General features: G+C 42.7%; 1 long non-coding RNA gene across 1 annotated transcript; it reads right to left on the minus strand.

Moving 5' to 3' along the window:
- Positions 1 to 1802: 1802 nt before the first annotated feature.
- On the minus strand, positions 1803 to 5579 carry LOC119324817. Its single transcript, XR_005157200.1, has 7 exons — positions 5256 to 5579; positions 5088 to 5180; positions 4614 to 4681; positions 3267 to 3325; positions 2761 to 2900; positions 2244 to 2338; positions 1803 to 2118 (listed from the first exon to the last, which is right to left on the minus strand). It is a non-coding gene; the product is annotated as an uncharacterized LOC119324817 (long non-coding RNA).
- Positions 5580 to 6000: the final 421 nt, after the last annotated feature.

Consider the following 6000-nt stretch of genomic DNA (forward strand, 5'->3'; position numbering starts at 1 on the left):
TCTTTCAGATTATTCATAGTGGTCAACAGATATAAATCCCATGTGACTCAGCAAATAGAGCTATGCTCCTGGCAATGGTGCTAGAAAAAGGTCTATATGACCCACAACTATAGGGGATCGCAACCGTTTTCAAGGGTAGAGTATTCAAACCAAATTCATTGATTCAACACAAGGGGAGCCAAAGAATATTCACATGTATTAGCAGTTGAGTTATCAATTCAACCACACCTGAAAGACTTAATATCTACAACAATGTATTTAGTAGCAAAGTAGTATGGAAGTAACTACAACAGTGGTAATAGTAGCAAAGGCAATTTTGTAGTGATTGTAACAGCAATAGCAGCAGCAGTAGCGAAAGTAACTTAGCAAAGATCAATATGTGAAAAGCTCGTAGGCATTGGATCAGCGATGGATAATTATGTTGGATAATATTCATCATGTAGAAGTCATAACCTAGGGCGACACAAAACTAGCTCCAATTAATCAATGTAATGTAGGCATGTATTCCGTATATAGTCATACGTGCTTATGGAAAAGAACTTGCATGACATCTTTTGTCCTACCCTCCCGTGGCAGCAGGGTCCATAAGGAAACTAAGGGATATTAAGACCTTCTTTTAATAGAGAACTGGAACAAAGCATTAGCACTTAGTCAATACATGAACTCATCAAACTACAGTAATCATCGGAAAGAGTCCCAATCATTGTCACCTTGGGGTTTGTGGATCATAACATGTAATAGGTGAACTTGCAAGATAGAATCAAGAACACCCACCCACCCAACCCCCCAACCCCCACACACACACAAATACACACACACACACAGATTCCTTTGCTACTATTAGCACAAACAAAGGCCTTAATATCTACAACAAAGGCAATAGGACCCCGCTGTCGGATGTGATTCCTCGTGTAATAGTTATAACATAGGGTGACACAAAACTAGCTCCAGTTCATCAATGTAATGTAGGCATGTATTCCGAATATAGTCATACGTGCTTATGGAAAAGAACTTGCATGACATCTTTTGTCCTACCCTCTCGTGGCAGCGGGGTCCTTATGGAAACTAAGGGATATTAAGGCCTCCTTTTAATAGAGAACCGGACCAAAGCATTAACACTTTGTGAATACATGAACTCCTCAAACTACGGTCATCACCGGTAAGTATCCCGATTATTGTAACTTCGGGGTTAAAGGATCATAACACATAATAGGTGACTATAGACTTGCAAGATAGGATCAAGGACTCACATATATTCATGAAAACATAATAGGTTCAGATCTAAAATCATGGCACTCAGGTCCTATTGACAAGCATTAAGCATAGCAAAGTCATAGCAACATCAATCTCAGAACATAGTGGATAGTAGGCACCAAGCCCTAACAAAACTAACTCAATTACATGATAAATCTCATCTAACCCGTCACCTTCCAACAAGCCCACAAAGGAATTACTCACTCCCAGCCACTACTAGGGAAAACACTACCAGTAGTGTAGGTTTTTTACATACCAATAGCATGGGTTCCCGTGCTACTGCTACGACGCTATAGCTAAATTTTAGAAGTAGCGCGTTTTTTACCCCGTGCTATAGCTATCCTAAGTACTAGTAGCGCTTCTTTTTCCACATACGCTACTACTATCCTAAGTACTAGTAGCACTCCATTTCCCACCTATGCTACTACTATGGTATGTACTAGTAGCGCTCCATTTCCACCCCACGCTACAGCTAAGTAATTAGAAATTAAAAAAATCAAATTCAGATGCAATATTCATGGATGGAAATCAACACACGTCCAATGCAGAATAAACTAAGGTCACAGGACCAATTTAGCACTTCCAGCATTCATGGCTGCAACATTGACCATCTCAACTCCAAGGGATCACGAGATCCCATTTAACATCAGACGCAAACAACCAGACCACTTCTCTAGATGTATCTACCAAGGCTCGGAGTTCAAACGCCGGTGGACCCGAACCCTCCCTCCCTCTGGGTGGTGGCATTGAGGTCCTCCACCTCGGTGACCTCCGGCGTTGCAATCACCTGGACGATCATTTGCGTGATGCAGTCTCCGAAGAGCACAACACCCACCTGGTTGTGGTGGTCCACATCGATCACCCCTGCGCCCACGTCGGGGAAGTAAACACTTATTAGTTCGTTTCCTCATTCAAATCCAGTATAGTATTTTCTTTCATTTTAGCACATGCACATGAATCAATAGTAACAACCAGATGCTTGTCCATACTTGCTGCACGAGAGCTGAAGAAGGCCGGGTCCCCTCCTTGTTGAATCCAAGGAAGACAATGCCCCGAGACGTGAAGAAGGCCAGCTCCCCTCCTTCTGCAAATAGCTCAGGTGCATGAAGTTGTAAAGAAACTGAATACAATGAACTCATTGTAATGTATAATAACAAGAAAAACATGAATCCTAAAGAAAAGATCATTCTATGAGTCAAGTTGATAGTTTTGAGACACAGGAAAGGATAATTGATGTCGGTAATAGTCTTCATTAGCAAGAACAATGGGCCGAGATATACTAATTAATATTGCCACCGAGTCACTGTGGCGGACGACTAAACACTACTGCCTTTACTGATTATTTCCCTAAGATGGGCCAAGATGCATGGCACGTAGCACCGACAAGTGCACCATATTCAGTATTTGGTCAAATTTGGACTGAATGTGCCGAGGCGGATGGGGATAAGCACAAGCATACATATGGAGGTAAGCACAAGCATACACATATGGTGGGAAAATACATACCAGCAACCTAGAAGTGGCAGTCGTTTTGTCATAAGGATCCTTTGGATAAAATGTGTGAGTAGAAAACACACCATCATCAGTACAGCTCAGCGGATTTAGAAGCAAGTAAGATTCTGTATACCCAATCAAGTATATATGCCCTGCCCACCAACATTTAACGAATAAATATTTTAAATAAGGAAGGATTAACAACAGATAAATATATGAATTTCTCAAGCTATTCAGATAAGGCATAAGAATAATATTGTTTACTGATTTCCACTACTTCTCTAGCTGATATAGACATTTTGCATAATGCATGCCTCCTGGATGGAGCAAATCAATCGCTACTAGTGTGAAAGGGAAACGTCTGTCCTCGAAAGTTAAGCCAACGCAAATCAAGTAACCATCATGGCTTACTGTATGAGTTGGGTGGAAACACATCAGCATTAAGAATTAAGGTTTATGCTAGTTTGACCAAAACGACGAAGATATATGATACAGCCAAGAAGAAGGTTATTACGTACCTCATTTCAAATGGAGTAAATCTAACTCAAAACTGTAAATAACCATGAATTTCTCCAAACTGCACAAAACAAGAAAAATCAAATTACTAATATAGCCTACTAAATAATTAATATTGGTCAAGCAGTTTGCTGAACAGAAAATTGCATGACGTACACCACAAGATAAGACAATTAACATTAAGTAATTGGTCTCTGTTTTGCTCTTTTTTCTTTTGGTTGCTAGGGACCCAGCTACTCACTGCACCCTCTCCTCTGTTTTTACTTTTTTAGTTAATTTTCATGGCTCCTAATTTTCACTACTTCAGTGAATGGAACCTTACTCAAATCGACCCCAGGAACAAAAAGGTGAATTTAAAAAGACAGCATGTACAACTAATGCTAGAATGCATAGAAAATACTTATTTTCTCTGTATAAGTTAGCAGTATGCATCCCCCTACTACTTCAGCGAATGGAACCTTGCCCAAATGGGCCCCAGGAACAAAAAGGTGAATTTAGAGCAATGTTGATGTATAATCAAGAAGAATTAATATGGTCACTTATGTAGTCACTTTACACAAAATGGACGCCAGCTGAACTGTACAAAACCCGGATGACGGGAAGACTGAACATTGAATTTAATAGCTCACATATATGCATCACATAGAGGATTTCTAGCCGTGATTGTCATCTATTAGCATGTTAAGTTCTTTTTTCTCTTCTTGCAGGAATGCTTATTACTCCAGGACTATCTTCTAACAGATAATTTCCAGGAAAATTGTTTCAAGACACTGCTGGAACTTTGAACTTCCACCAGTTCCTTATATTTCCATGTTTGATAATAATGAATTGCATAGTACATAATTCTAGCTATGTGCTTATAATCCTTAAGAGCCTAACTGGGATGCAAATTCTACAGAAATAGACATAAGAAAAATGTGGAGTTGGGATGTCATAGGTTGTTGACCAAACAAAAACACCTGAATGTGTCAGAATGGCCATTCAAAATAGTACTTGCAAATTTTGCAGGAGTTTGACTAGAGATGTCTACAGTATGAATGATTTTTCCATGAGGACAAGCTCATGTCAGAATTTCCTACAATGTAAAAGAGCCTAACTATTTCCATCTGCACAACAACTGCAGCTATTTGTTAATAAAGTTTTTACAAACTCAACAGATTAAATATGAAGATATCTATAAGAAGAGTTGACACTTGAATAGTCCAATAAAACTACTATTGCTCTATCTATAGGCTTTTTCCTAGTAGTGACCTTTCATAGTGAACAACAGCATTATAATGAACTCTGCAAATCTGTCAAAGAAAGGTGTCTCTATGAATAAGTGAAGCAAGAACTAGCATGACTAATACCTGCCCATCCAATATGATGCAAGGGCCATCTATGGGTTCACCTTCACGAGCAATATAATCCCCAGGTTCTGCAAAATGCCAGCATGATTTTTTTTTTGCAAAAATCAACTTTGATCCCAGACCACACAATCAGTGAATAGAAAATCACCACCATTCCAGATAAGCGCACACACCGAAGAGTCAAGGGCTAAACATCATTTAGTTAATGAGTACGCATTGAAGTGCAGCGCCAGTACAGACTACAGACTAGTAAATCGTTCGTGGTCAGTGAGCTGCACACAGAATCATGTGCGTGATATGAAGTACAGTGAACTATAAATCATGACTGGCACAGAGAGCATCCTCAGTAATTCAGTAAGCTAATAGTAGAGAGTACTCTGAGCTGACGCAAGCCAGATTCAGGTTGCGCTCGCCTAAAGTAGGCAAACACGGCGGGCCGACTACAGCGCTCGGACGGGGGACGGCGTGACTCACCGTCGTGCTTGACCTGGACGGCGTCGGCAATCCTACGGATGGAAGAGTCGGGGAGGCACTGCAGGAGGGGCACCTGGCCCAGGGACTCCGTCACTGCACATCAACGGGAATCGTCCCCAGAATTAGCCACAGTCGCTCCCAAATCCGGCAGGCTCGCCGTCGCCTTACCTTCTTCCCGGTCCATCGGCGTCGGTGTCGGCGGGGCGGGAGGGGAGTAGCAGCGCAGCACCGGGGCGGGGCGAAAGACTAAACCTGGGTCTCCCACACTGCGGGGAGTCACCACCGACGCGGAGGAGGGAGGCCGAGCTGGAAGCGGAGAGGGCAAGGGAGAGAGGGCCGCCTCCCACCCCTATCAGTGCGGCGAACGCACATGATTCTGGTTCCGGTGAGTTCTTCGCTTTCGGCCGGAGCTCGCCGGAACGGGTCGGCATGGGTGGTGGCGGCAGAGAAGGGGATTCACGAGAGTTTTTTCTAGGGATTCACGAGAGTTTGGTCGGGTGGGAGTGGATCAGGGGAGTGGATAGGGGCCTGTAAGTTTACACAGAAAAAATAGCAATAGCGTGTTTTGCCTACCAGGCGCTACAGATATGTTTTTACCAGTAGCGCTGGGTTCAGCACCCACACTGCTACTCTGTCTTAATCTGGGGGTGTGGTGTGGCACACTTACTAGTAGCGCTACCCAAAACAACCCACGCTGCTGCTAATTAATACCAGCAGCGCGTTTTGTACCAAGCACTACTGGTACTTACCAGTAGCGTGGGGTCCTAAACATGTGCTACTGGTAAAGTTCTACGTATAAGCATGTTCCTAGTAGTGAGTGGTGAGCATCATGAAATTGGCGATGGATGAAGGTTGATGATGACGATGGTGTCGATTTCCCCTCTTCGGAGCCCCAAACAGACTCCAGATCATC

Source organism: Triticum dicoccoides, chromosome 6B (genome assembly GCF_002162155.2).
Source record: "Triticum dicoccoides isolate Atlit2015 ecotype Zavitan chromosome 6B, WEW_v2.0, whole genome shotgun sequence".
Lineage (NCBI taxonomy): Eukaryota > Viridiplantae > Streptophyta > Magnoliopsida > Poales > Poaceae > Triticum > Triticum dicoccoides.